The sequence below is a fragment of the Phocoena sinus genome, chromosome 20, assembly GCF_008692025.1.
Source record: "Phocoena sinus isolate mPhoSin1 chromosome 20, mPhoSin1.pri, whole genome shotgun sequence".
Classification (NCBI taxonomy): Eukaryota; Metazoa; Chordata; class Mammalia; order Artiodactyla; family Phocoenidae; genus Phocoena; species Phocoena sinus.
The window spans coordinates 36,693,744-36,708,507 of NC_045782.1; the positions used below are offsets into that span (position 1 = coordinate 36,693,744).

Sequence of the window (14,764 nt, forward strand, 5' to 3'; positions counted from 1 at the left end):
GCCCAAAGAGGCAGCCTTAATAAGCACTTGAAAAGATGTTCAACATCTTTAACCATCAGGGAAATGCAAATCAAAACCACAATGGAAAAAAAAAAAAAAAAACCCACAATGAGATACCACTTAACACCCACTAGGATGACTATAACCAAAAAGATAGACAATAATAAGGTTTAAGGGAGGATGTAGAGAATTTGGAACCCTCATACATTGCTGATAGGAATGTAAAAATGTTTCCAAATGCTATGGGACAGACTTCCCTGGTGGCACAGTGGTTAAGAATCCACCTGTCAATGCAGGGGACACGGGTTTGATCCCTGGTCCGGGAAGATCCCACATGCCACGGAGCAACTAAGCCCGTGAGCCACAACTACGGAGCCCGTGGGCCTAGAGCCCGTGGTGCTCCACAACAAGAGAAGCCACCGCAAGGAGAAGTCCGCGCACTGCAATGAAGAGTAGTCCCCACTCGCTGCAACTAGAGAAAGCCCACGTGCAGCGACAAAGACCCTGTGCAGCCAAAAAAACAAACAAAAACAAATGCTATGGGAAACAGTCTGGCAGTTCCCCAAAAGATTAAATACAGAGTTACCATATAATCCAGAAATCCCACTCTTAGTTATATATCCAAGAGAAATGAATACATATGTCCATACAAAAATTTATACACAAATGAGATCTTAGTAGCCAAAAAGTAGGAACAACCCAAATGTCCAACAATTGATGGACAGAAAAAACGTGATATACAATGGAATATTATGCTACGACAAAAAGAAACGAAGCGCTGATATATGCTACAAAATGGATATGCCTTGAAAATATTATGCTGAGTGAAAGAAACCAGACACAAAAGGCCACATGTTTATATGAAATGTCCAGATTAGGCAAATCCATAGAGACAGAGTAGACTAGCCGTTGCCTAGGGCTGGAAGGTCATGCAGAAATGGGAAGTGACTGCTCATGGGTACTTTCTTTTTGCGATGATGAAAATGTTCTAAGGGACTACCCTGGTGGTCCAGTGGTTGAGAATCCACCTTCCAATGCCGGGACGCAGGTTCAATCCCTGGTAGGGAACTAAGATCCCACATGCCGCGGGGCAACTAAGCCCGTGCACTGCAACCGCTGAGCCAGTGCACCTCAACTAGAGAACCTGCATGCCGCAAAATACAGAGCCCACGCGCCACAACTACAGAGCGCACACACTCTGGAGCCTGCACACCACAGCTAGAGAGAAGGCCCCGTGCCGCAACTAGAGAGAAGCTCGCATGCCGCAACGAAGAGCCCACATGCCACAATTAAGACCCGACGCAGCCAAATAAATATTTTTTTAAAAAAAGGGGAAGAAAATGCTCTAATTGATTCTGACAATGATTGCACAACTCTGTGAATATATTAAAAACCACTGAATTGAACTGTATGGTGTGTGAATTATATCTCAATAAGCTATTATTAAAAGAGAGGTAGCCTTACCAGTCACAGGCTTAAGTTTGATATGAGTAACAGTGATTCAAACTTAATAACATTCTATGAACCAGGCAAGATGCCCACAATTCACTTTTTTTTTCAAATGAGTCAGCCAAAGATTAAATTTCCAGTGTTTCTTTTTTTTAATATTTATTTATTTATTTAGGTTGCGCTGGGTCTTAGTTGCGGCATGCAGGATCTTTTAGTTAAGGCGTGCGGGATCTTAGTTGCCACGTACAGAATTCTTAGTTGCGGCATGCAGATTCTTAGTTGCGGCATGTGGACTTCTTAGTTGCAGCATGGAAACTTTTAGTTGCAGCATGCAGACTCTTAGTTGTGGCATGCATGTGGGATCTAGTTCCCTGACCAGGGATCGAACCCGGGGCCCCTGCACTGAGAGCATGGAGTCTTACCCACTGGACCACAAGGGAAATCCCTCCAATGTTTCTAATACGATGGTTCAAACATGTCTTTATAAAGCCAAAATCTTTACAAAACCAATAAGAAACTATAACTTCAGTTTTTAAAAGAACTTTAATCAATTATTCCTCATTTTACAGATGAAGAAAATGAGGCATATAAAGTTAATGATTCACCTAAGGTCACAGAGCTGGACTAGAACTCAGTTCCCTTCCTATTCCTGTTGCCAAAATTCTTTCTGCTATCATAAGCTAGCTCCTAAATTTGAACAAAAACTCAAGACTTGGTATATATATACAATATTAATGAAATCTCTACTGAAACAATGACTTTTACTGGCAAAAATCTGAGATTTGCTCTAACTTGATCCCCAAGAATAGAATCTTACTTTGCCTACAGGGAAGCTAAGAAGCACTTCAAGGCTTAAGAATGTACCTTTCTAACTAATATATGAAGTAGCATTATGATACCTCTGAGGTACTATGATCAAAGACCATCTCCATAAAAGTTTACTAAAGCTAACTTGTTTTTATAGATGCACAAAAAAGCTTCAAAATGGTAAGAAATGAAGCTAGAAAAACAAAAGAATAGCAGTTTTTAAATTGAAATAATCAAGCACTGTATTGTTCGGTTACATTCTACAAAATATGCTTCCAAATGTACATATCAACTATACATGTGTACCAAAAAAGGAGCAAAATTTCCGCCAAAATTCTCTTAGTAAGAAGGGAGTAGCCATATATTTGAATTCTTTAAATGTCTATTGTATTATGGGATACTCTTCCAATTACTTTATATTGGACAACATGTTACTTGGCAAATGTACATTAGAGTTTGAAATAACCTCGGTCAATTGTAGTTTTGTATATTCTGCATATGGCACCACCATTTATCCAGTAGCTCAAGTCAAAAATACGAAATGATCCTAACTGCCTCCCCTCCATGTCTGTCTGTCTCGTATATCATACATCCAACAAGCAAATTCAACACCGTTAATCCCAGACTTTTCAGTGTCTCCACCACTACAGCCCAGTCCAGAGTACCATTATTTTCTCTCCTCGACCACTACAATAGCCTCTTAACATTGCTGACCAGGGGATTTTTGCAGAAACTGTGGCCGGCAATTTGTTACATAAGAGAATATTGAAACACCCAAGTTTGAGTAAATATCAACAACTTTTTTTGCACGTAATGTACTTATTTGAAACTTTGTACATGTCTTACTAAAGCATTCTAATACTTTGTTAGAGTGTGATATGCAGTACAGCAGGCACCTCTGTGCAGGGGAACAGAACATCTATCACAAATATACCGTGTTTCACTACGCTTTCCCCTAAGAGCAGACTCTACCCTTTCTGGCAGCATTTTTTTTTTTTAGTCCTGTGTATATGATTTCCTCTAGCATATATTCTTTTATTTTACCTGAGAGTCGACAAGGTGGATCTTTGCGAAACGCCACAAGAAGGACCAGGTTCGGGACTACCACTACACTTACCAGAATGTCCAGTTACCCATTCTCTAGCTACTGCTAAGAAAAATTGCTTGTAAGTCATTTTATTCCATGCATTAAGTTTACAGTAAAATTTTAAATGCACTGAATAAACCTCAATTACTCAAATAGAAACTTACTTTCTTATACCATTTTCAAGTTTTCTGGAAGATACTGAAGTTTGCCAGATATTGATCAGACTGATCAACTCCTTTCATATATTTATTATACTCTAATACAGGGGTCCCCAACCCCCAGGCAACGGACCAGGTCCGTGGCCTGTCAGGAACTGGGCCGCAGAGCAGTAGGTGAGCGGCAGGAGAGCAAGCAAAGCTTCATCTGCCGCTCCCCATCGCTCACATTACCACCTAAACCATTCCCCCGCCATCCGTGGAAAAACTGTCTTCCACAAAACCAGTCCCTGGTGCTAAAAAGGTTGGGGACAGCTGCTCTAATATATAAGTGGGCTTAGTTATCTGATGGCCAGTCCTCCTGTCTTCCTTCCTGTAGATGTTATGGATCCATGCTATGGAGAGGCTATGGATGCGTCATGAATAGTTGTCACCATGTGGACCAGTCTCTTGTCTTTCCATATAAGAAGAGTCACTTCTCCCTTCCGTAAGAATGTCATTTCTCCCCTCTGCAGATATTTAGATTTCTCCTTTAATTGGTTTGGTAGATCACGATTCTCTCTTATAGTCCCACAAACTCTGGTTTTATTTTCAACAATATTTCAGATGTGGACACACTGTTGTAATAACTGTCTTGGTAAATATGGTGCCACGAACCAAGATAACGTTGTAGGACCGATAATATTGTTTCTTATAGTTTCTTTCCTTCATCCATGTAAATCTCAAGGTTGCATATATATCCAGTTTCACTTTCACCAACCATCCTGACCAAAATTCCGTATTTTGTAAGTTTTCTGGGGTTACAGGTCTTGAATCTGAGTCATCCTCTCTACTTTATCACTGCCTCCACAAGTGACAGCTCTTGTATGGTTATATAGATTGATTGAAATTTTGGTAGAGGGACTTCCTTGGTGGTCCACTGGGTAAGACTCTATGCTCCAAATCCAGGGGGCCCAGGCTCGATCCCTGGTCAGGGAACTAAATCCCACATGCATGCTACAACCGAGAGTTTGCATGCCGCAACTAAGACCCGGCGCAGCCCGCATAAATAGATAGATAATAGATAGATAAATAAATAAATAGATAAATAAGTAAATAAATATTTTAAAAACTTATTAAACATTTTTGGTAGAAAATAAACCAAAAGAGGTTTAACTTTTGAAATACTGTCTGTAGGAAGTGGAGTTCCTGAGTTATCATTAAAGTGAAGAAATGTCATTATTTGTTGGAACCTTCTTCTCGTCATAATCTTTGGAAAGACAGGTGTTTCAAGTAAGGTATCAGTCGACCAATGTTCTTTCCAGTGTGACTTTCTTATTTGTCCCAACAAAGTTATTAATCCAAGAAACTTCTTCATGTCACTATTGGTTACATCAGAACATTTTAAACCCTCATCATACTTTTTATATGATTTTTCATTCTGCTGATGATACAAGTTTGTTTGAGACGTGACCAACTCAAAAAGTCGTTACCAAAAATTGCTATTTCACTAACATTTTGCGGGTTATTACATTCAATAGTTAAACCTGGGCTTTCCCGGTGGCGCAGTGGTTAAGAATCCGTCTGCCAATGCAGGGGACACGAGTTTGAGCCCTGGCCCAGGAAGGTCCCACATACCACAGAGCAACTAAGCCCGTGTGCCACAACTACTGAGCCTGCGCTCTAGAGCTCGTGTAACTACTGAGCCCACATGCCACAACTACTGAAGCCTGCACGCCTATAGCCCGTGCTCCACAACAAGAGAAGCCACTGCAATGAGAAGCCCGCACACAGCAACGAACAGTGGCCCCAGCTCGCTGCAACCAGAGAAAGCCCGCACACAGCAACAAAGACCCAACGCAGCCCAAAATATAAATAAATAAGTAAATTTATTTATTTAAAAAAAAAGTTACACCTGACACACCTGTAAAGTCTTCTAATTTTTGTGAAATGTTGTCTTCAACCCATTCTTCTGCCGAAGAAAAGGATCATTCTCCAGCACCATGGGTTTCATTTTCACTTTCCATATCAGAATCAATCACTAAGGTGTTTTGTCTTTTTGTTGGTCTAATATTCACATTCGTCTGAATCAGAACTATGTTCTGAAGAACTATCATCTTCTGAAACACTAATATATACGTCGCTCAGACAAACAGTGAAAGTATCTGGATAAAATTCACTGAAATATTCTTCACTCAAAATTTCACAATGCATCATTTTTGAAAATTTTACGGTAATAAACCTGCGTTTATAATATACACAAGGTGGAACAAAAACCTAATGGAGCAAAATGTGAATGATAACGACAATCATAAGTTGTATAATGAACCCTTGACCAATTTTAAGCTCTAACAATGTCTCACGGTGATGTTAATTGTATCGGCTAACAAAAGACGTATTAATATGTCCCCGGTCAATAAACTGTTAACTGGTCTGTTTCCACTTTTGCTGCCTTATAATCTTGTCCTCACACAGCAGCTAGAGTAATCAGTGAGATCTAAGCCTCTAACAGAGTCCCAAATATTCAGAATGAAAAGCTAAGTCTGCTTAAGATGGGCAATTATTTCTTGGAGAGGACCAAAAAAAGCACTCACCATAAAATAAAAAAATTGATAGATCAAATTTCGTTAATATCATACTGTACGGCACAGGGAACTATATTCAATATCCTGTGATAAACCATAATGGAAAATAATATATATATGTAAAAAATTTTTTTTAACTTGTAATTATCAAAAGACACTATTAAGAAAATGCACAGGCAAACCACAGACCAGGAGAAAATATTTTACTTTGTATATATGACAAAACACTTGTATCCAGAATACACATAAAAACTTCTACAACTCAATAAAAAGACAGACAACCCCAGGGCTTCCCTGGTGGCGCAGTGGTTGAGAGCCCGCCTGCCGATGCAGGGGACACGGGTTCGTGCCCCGGTCCGGGAAGATCCCACATGCCGCGGAGCGGCTGGGCCCATGAGCCATGGCCTTTGAGCCTGCACGTCTGGAGCCTGTGCTCCACAACGGGAGAGGCCAAACACGGGCAGAATCTTCGACATTGGTCTTACCAATACAATGTCTTTCTAGATATGCTTCCTCTGGCAAGGGAAACAAAAGCAAAAATAAACAAATGGGATTACATCAAACTAAAAGGCTTCTGCACAGCAAAGGAAACCATCAATAAAACAAAAAGACAACCTACCAAATGGGAGAAGATATTTGCAAATGATGTATTTGAAAAGGGGTTAATCTCCAAAATATATAAACAACACATACAACCAACAACAAAAAAACCCCTGATTTTAAAATGGACAGAGGAGCTAAATAGACATTTTTTCCAAAGAAGACATATAAATGGCCAACAGGCACATGAAAAGATGTTCAACATCACTAATTTTTAGGGAAATGCAAATCAAAACCACAATGAGATATCCCCTCATGCCTGTCAGACTGGTTATTATCCAAAAGACAAGAAATAACAAGTGTTGGCAAGGATATGGGGAAAAGGGAACTCTCATAAACTGTTGGTGGGAACGTAAACTGGTGTAGCCACTATGGAAGACAGTATGGAGATTCCTCAAAAATTTAAGAATAGAATTACCGGGACTTCCCTGGTGGCGCAGTGGTTTAAGAATCCATCTGCCAATGCAGGGGACACGGGTTTGAGCCCTGGTCTGGGAAGATCCCACATGCCGCAGAGCAACTGAGCCTGTGTGCCACAACTACTGAGCCCGAGTGCCACAACTACAGAGCTCTGCAACAAGAGAAGCCACTGCAATGAGAAGCCCACGCACCGCAACACAGAGTAGCCCCCGCTCACCACAACTAGAGAAAGCCCGTGTGCAGCAATGAAGACCCAACACAGCCATAAATGAATGAATGAATGAATGAATGAATGAATGGATAGAATTACCATATGATCCAGCTATCCCACTTCTGGGTATTTATCCAAAGAATAAGAAAACACTAATTCAAAAGATATATGCACCCCTATGTTCATCACAACCTCATTTACAATAGCCAAGATATGGAAACAACCTAAGCACCCATCAACAGATAAATGGATAAAGACGTGGGATATATACACAATGGAATATTACTCAGCCATAAAAAGATGAAATCTTGCCATCTGCCACAACACTGATGAACCTTGAGGTTATTATGCTAAGTAAAATAAGTCAGATAGAGAAAGACAAATACCATATGATATTACTGATATGTGGAATATAAAACAAAACTAATTTTAAAAAAGCAAAATAAATGAACAAACTAAATCAAACAAAAACAAACATGCAGATACAGAGAACACAGTAGTGGTTACTGGGGGTGGAGGGTGCCCAGGAGAGGGCAAAATGGGTAAAGGAGATCAACTGTATAGTGATGAACAGAAATGAAATTTTTGGTGGTGAGCACACTGTATGGTATACAGAAGTAGAAATATAATGTTGTACACATGAAACATAACAAAATGTCATTGAAGATACGGAGCAATGACTAGAACTCATATTTTGCTCCTGGTGCCTCACTGTTGTTCCTCAAAGACTGTAAGCATTCTCCAACCTCAGAGTTTCTGCAACTTCATGGAAAATTCTTTATCCAGTTACCTACACATTTTATGTCATTCAGGTCTCTGCTCAAATCACTTCTTTAGAAATCTGTTCTATCATCTTAAACAACAATCTTCACTCTATATCCTCTTATGTGATTTCTGAGTACTTATCCCTACTTTACACCACATATTTGTTACTGTCTTTCTTTCCAGATTGAATATATGTATCTAGAATGTTGAGTCTTGGTTTTGTCCACAATTCTACCTCCAATGCTAGAATGGTTTCTGGAACATAGTAGGTTTAGTAAATATTAGCAGCACAAATAGATCACTTTAAAAAGCAACAGACTAAGTGATTATATCATAGAGATCATAAATACCATCCATACAAAATACATTAATAAAAAAACCCTGGGACTTCCCTGGTGGTGCAGGGAATAAGTTGGCACAGGTGGATAAGACTCCACGCTCCCAATGCTGGGGGCCTGGGTTTGATCCCTGGTCAGGGAACTAGATCCCAACATGCATGCCACAAGTAAGGAGCCTGCCTGCCACAACTAAGAGCCAGTGCAACCAAATAAATATTTTTTTTAAAAAACTTTACTAATGTTATATGAATGGGGATTTATAGCTAGAGAGAAATTTTCCAATTAAAACATAATACAGTGATTCAAAAAGGGATCTATCTCAAATACCTTAGAAGATAATATTTGCTCTGGAACAATTAGATTTTCAAAGTGTGGAAAGCCATTAATACTAAAATACATATGAAAAGTCTGAATAAATATACTTCATTGAAGTAGAGAAGAAAAGGTAATATTTCTAAATTAATGTTCATATTAATTTAATACTAATGTATCAATAACAGTTTATATTAACATATTTATAATTTAAAATGTATACATGTAAACTGAGCATTATAAGTAGACACTTTCCTACATCATGTATAAACAATAAAATTAAACTTAACCAAACTTAACCTTGATTAAAAAGCTTTTTAAAAAATATTTTAAATGGGAGAGTAGGAATCTTATAATCAGGCATATATGGTTATTCAACTCTCTGAGCCTTCATTGTCATACTTGTAAAATTAAAATCATTACCTACTCCTTAGTTATTTGAAGATTATATAATATACTCTATGCAAAGTGTTTAGCATAGTGTCTGGTTATGACAAATTACTTATCATGGAGTGCTACATTTCAGAAAAAAATTAAATGTAATTGGCATTTTCAAATCTATGGATATAAACATACCTATTTGGGAATAAGCATGCATGTGTTAAGTATGTATTTTAGTAATCAAATAAACAGAAGCAAAATTTGAATATAACCATAGCATGTACAAAACTATAACAAGAAAAATCTTATACTCAAAACTACTAACAATATTCACTTTGACTATAAAAGTTTACTCATGACAATATATACCTACAAAGTTCATAACAAGATAGACCTATAAATTGGATTTTAAATGTCACTTTTTAAAAACCAATTAGGATATAATTTTGACTTAAGTAAAAAAAATTTCAGAACACAGTATGCTATCATTTATGAGCACACACACATTACATATGTATATATAGAAATATAGACACACACATATCCATATATCTATAGATATCCGTAGATATACAGACACACACACATGAACGTATATACACATATATGCGTGTAAATGCATAGAACAATCTAAGGAAGGATACATACAAACCTGACAACTTTGTCTCCACGCAGGAGAGCTGGAAGGCTGGAGAGGCCTTATTAGCAGGCTTACTTAGTACTACATATCTTTTGAACTTGGCATCATGTGTACATATTAACTATGAAAAAAATTTTAATTGTTTAAAAAAATCTTTTTAAAGATATTCCTTTTGAGATCCTGGTCAAATTTTTATAGGGAGCCCATTTATCAAAAAAATCTAATGAATATGTGTTCTCATTCTGGGTTTTCCGTGTGGCTTATTGACAAGGAGGCACTCTTGCCTAGGTCTTTAGGACTTTGGCCAACCATAATTCAAAAACCATACTCATCTTTAGAAAACACAAAAGGTGAAGTGGCTCATCTTCTTTGTACAATCAGCCAGTGCAAAACTCTCTAACTATAACCAAAAGAAGGCAGACTCTTAATCACTGTACCACTTAGTCTCTGACAAAATTTGAGAACCTCTCTCACATGAGTTCTTCTAGAACAAAGAGTTTGTTCAATATTTGTGCAGGTATCCTATCTAGTCCAATACCTTTCCTTTAAATTACCCTGCTTACTTCCACAAAGAATACCAGGATCCTCAGGCCCCTTCGTGAATCTGCTTTACTTCATTGTAATTTCCCCCCTCTCAGCTGGCCTTTCCCACTTTGTCACTTAATATGTTAATTCTCGTTCTCTCTTCTGCCATAATAGGCCTCAAGAGAGATACAATGCCTTTTATTTAGTAAACACCTACACCGCTATAAGGGAACCTACTGTTGCCGTAAAAGCCAATTTGTGTTATCAATGAATAACACAATGAGTAATTATGAGGTAACTCCTGCTCTCCTTATTAAAAAAAATCTAGGTCAGGGACTTCCCTGGTGGTGCAGTGGTTAAGAATCTGCCTGCCAATGCAGGGGACACGGGTTCAAGCCCTGGTCTGCTAAGATCCCAAATGCCACGGAGCAACTAAGCCTGTGTGCCACAACTACTGAGCCTGTGCTCTAGAGCCCACGTGCCGCCCGTGCACCTAGAGCCCATGCTCTGCAACAAGAGAAGCTACCACAATGAGAAGCCCACACACCGCAACGAAGTGTAGCCCCTACTCGACGCAACTAGAGAAAGCCCGAGTGTAGCAACGAAGACCCAACACAGCCAAAAATAAATAAAAACAAAAACAAGGCAACTTGTAAAAAAAACAAAAGAGGCACCATTAAGAAAGTGAAGATGCAGAAGATATTTGTAACACACAAGGGGCAGAGAACTTATATCCAGAACATAAAAAGAATTCCTTTAAATTCTAAGAAAAAGACACAGAACCCAGTAGAAAAATGGACAAAAAATTTTTAACAGATACATCACAATAGAGGAAATAAATATGTCCAATATACATATAAAAGGTAACCAACCTCATTAAAATCAGGAAATAAAAATTAAAACCTCCATCAGATACCCACCAAGTTAGCTAACAGCAAGAAGTCTGAAAATATCAAGTGTTAACGAGGACAAGAAAAGATGGTACCCACTCCTGGAAGTAGTGTAACTGCTCTAACCTAAAGATATGTATACCCTATAACCTAGCAAGACCACTCCTAGGCATATATTTTATGGAAAAGTGTGCTTATGTGCACCAGCCTGAACATTAAGTACACAGCAGCACTGTGCACAGTAGCCCCAAACTGAAACAATCCAGATGTTCATCAATGTCCACCAGTGGGAGAATGGATAAATACATTCAGTATATTCCTATAATGGAATACAGGGCACTGCAGCTACACAAAATGACATGGATAAATCTTTAAAACTTAATACTGAGTGAAAGCAACCACACAGTATTTACTGTGATTCCATTTATATAAAATAACAAAAAAAAAAGGGTAAATTAAGCTATATTGCTCAGGGATGCACACTTACATCGTCACACTATAAAGCAAATTAAGAAAATTACTGAGGACTTCCCTGGTGGCACAGCAGATAAGACTCTGCACTCCCAATGCAGGGGGCGCAGGTTTGATCCCTGGTCAGGGAACTAGATCCCACATGTATGCTGCAACTAAGAGTTCGCATGCCACAACTAAGGAGCCCTGTGCCACAACTAAGGAGCCCCCTGCCGCAACTAAGGAGCCCACGTGCTACAAGTAAGACCTGGAACAACCAAATAAATAAATAAGTATTTTTAAAAAGAAAAAGAAAATTCCCACCTCAAAAGTCAAAGTAAGGTAGTCTCTTTGGGGAAGGAGAGGATGTGATCAGAAGGGGGCATATGAGGGCTTCCCTGGTGGTGCAGTGGTTGAGAGTCTGCCTGTCGATGCGGGGGACATGGGTTCGTGCCCTGGTCCAGGAGGATCCCGCGTGCCGCGGAGCAGCTGGGCCCATGAGCCATGGCCGCGGAGCCTGTGCGTCCACAGCCTGTGCTCCGCAGCGGGAGAGGCCACAGTGGTGGGAGGCCCACGTACCGCAAAAAAAAAAGGGGGGGCATGTGAGAGGTTCTTAGGGTTATAGTACTAAGCTGTAAAATTGTTACATGCATTTTTCTGAGGTAATGATAATTTTCACAATAAAAAGTTTATAATTTTTAAGGAGGGGGGTCATACTAAAAACAGATGGATACCATCTACCTTAACGCCAAAACATTTCTTATAGTGTTTTAAACACAACTAAACCAATTCAGTAAAACAGATTTAAAAGACGAATATAATTTACTCCATAGATGCTGAAAACAGAATACAAGTTCAGTAGCCACTCTTGATAGAAACTCTTAATAAAATTGTTATCGATAAAAGTTCAATGCTTGCAAGTGATAAGACTATATGTCAGGAAAATCTAAAAGAGTCAACTGAGAAACTATTAGAAATAAAAAGAAAATTTAGTAAGGTAGCATGATACAAAATTAATATAGAGGGATCAAGAACCTCATATATCTCATAACTAGGAGATATAATGGAAGATAAGACCCCATTCATAATAGCAACAAAAAGTATAAAACACCTAGGAATATATTTAATAAGAAATATGTAAAATCTTTATGAAGAAAATTTTAACACTACTTAAAGACACAGAAGACAAACAATGGAAAGGTAAATAATATTCTTAGTTGGGGATATATCTTAAATATTGTTAATTCTCTTAAGTTACATATCATATGATCCCAATAAAAATACCAACAGGATTTTTTTCATTTTATAATTATGCAATCTGACTCCAATGTCCATATGCAAAAATAAATAAGAGGAACTAAATGAATTCAGAAAAATAAAGTGTAACAAGAGGGCTTGCTCTACCAGACATCAGAACATATTACAAAGTTACAGTAACTATAATAAGTATGGAACTAAACACGAATACAGAGCATATTCAAAGAGTAAGAAGAAGAATCAAATACATATATAATTTAGTGTATGATAAAGGTGGCAACTGGATGTGGGGAAAAAGATGGATTATTCCATAAATGGTGTTGAAGCAAAAATCTAAGTTGTATTCATACCTTATACCTATTAGGAAAATTCCAGATGGAACAAAGATTTAAATAACAGGAACTACTAAAATAGTGATTTAAAAAAATAATCTCTGGCTGGCAAAAGCCTTTCTAAATATGTCTTAAGCACATGAAAAGATGCTCAACACCACTAATTATTAGAGAAATGCAAATCAAAACAACAATGAGATTATCACCTCACACCTATGTCAGAATGGCTATCACCAAAAGGTCTACAAATAATATATGTTGGCAAGGATGTGGAGAAAAGGGAGCTCTTGTACACCGTTGGTGGGAATGTAAATTGGTGCAACCACTATGGGGAACAGTACGGAGGTTCCTCAAAAAACTAAAAATGGAACTACCATATGATCCAGCAATTCCACTCCTGGGTATGAATACAGAAAAAACAATAACACTCATTCAAAAAGATACATGCACCCCAATGTTCACAGTAGCACTATTTACAACAGCCAAGACACGGAAGCAGCCCAAGTGCCCAATAACAGACAAACAAATAAAGATGTGCTACAGGGACTTCCCTGGCGATCCACTGGTTAAGACTCCATGCTTCCACTGCAGGGGACATGGGTTTGATACACACACACACACACACACACACACAATGGAAAATTAGCCATAAAAAGGAATGAAATTCTGCCATCTGCAGCAATGTGGATGGACCTAGAGAATATTATGCTTAGTGAAATATGACAGGCAGAGAAAGACAAATACTGTATGATAATCACTTATATATGGAATCTAAAAAATAATACAAATGAACGTATATGCAAAACAGAAACAGACTCACAGATATAGAAAACTAGTGATTACCAAAGGGGAGACAGAGGTAGGAGGGGCAAGACAGGGGTATGAGACTAACAGATACAAACTACTATGTATAAAATAGATCAGCAACAAGGATATATTGTATAGCACAGGGAATTATAGCCATTATCTTGTAATAACTTTTAATGGAGTATAATCTGAAAAATACTGAATCATTATACTGTACATCTGAAGCTAACATAAGATTACAAATCAACTCTACTTCAATTAACATTTTTAAAATTTGTTTTAATAACTAAATGTCTTAAGATCTAGAAGTTATAAAAGAAACAAATACATTAATACAAAACAGCTTGGCATTATAAAAATAACCATAAGCAAAAATCAAAAGACATATAACAAAATCAGGGAAAAAATACTACAACCCATATTATGGAAAAAGTTAAATCAGTAAAAAAGGGCAGCACCCAAGTAAAATGGACAATGACTTGAACAGATTACAGAAAAGTGAAATACAAATGGCTTTTTAAATATATGAAAGATTTAAATTTTACAATATAAAGAAATGCAAAGTAAAGGCAGTGCAAAATAATCATGTTTTACCATCAGATTAACAAAGATCAAAAAATTTGAGATATAGATACGCTGCTGAGCAGGGTGTCTGACTAACAAGCTGGTAGGTGTTGATACAATTTCTATAAAGTGCAATTTGACAATATCAATTAAAATCACAAATATAAATACCTTCTGACCCAGCAATTCCACTTCAGGAATTTATCCTAG

General features: G+C 37.8%; 1 protein-coding gene across 4 annotated transcripts in view; it reads right to left on the reverse strand.

Annotated features, from left to right (window-relative positions):
* The window catches only part of NPEPPS (aminopeptidase puromycin sensitive), a 98,411-nt gene that overhangs the window by 42,639 nt on the left and 41,008 nt on the right, over positions 1–14,764 (reverse strand). The gene's annotated exons all lie outside the window — the stretch shown is intronic.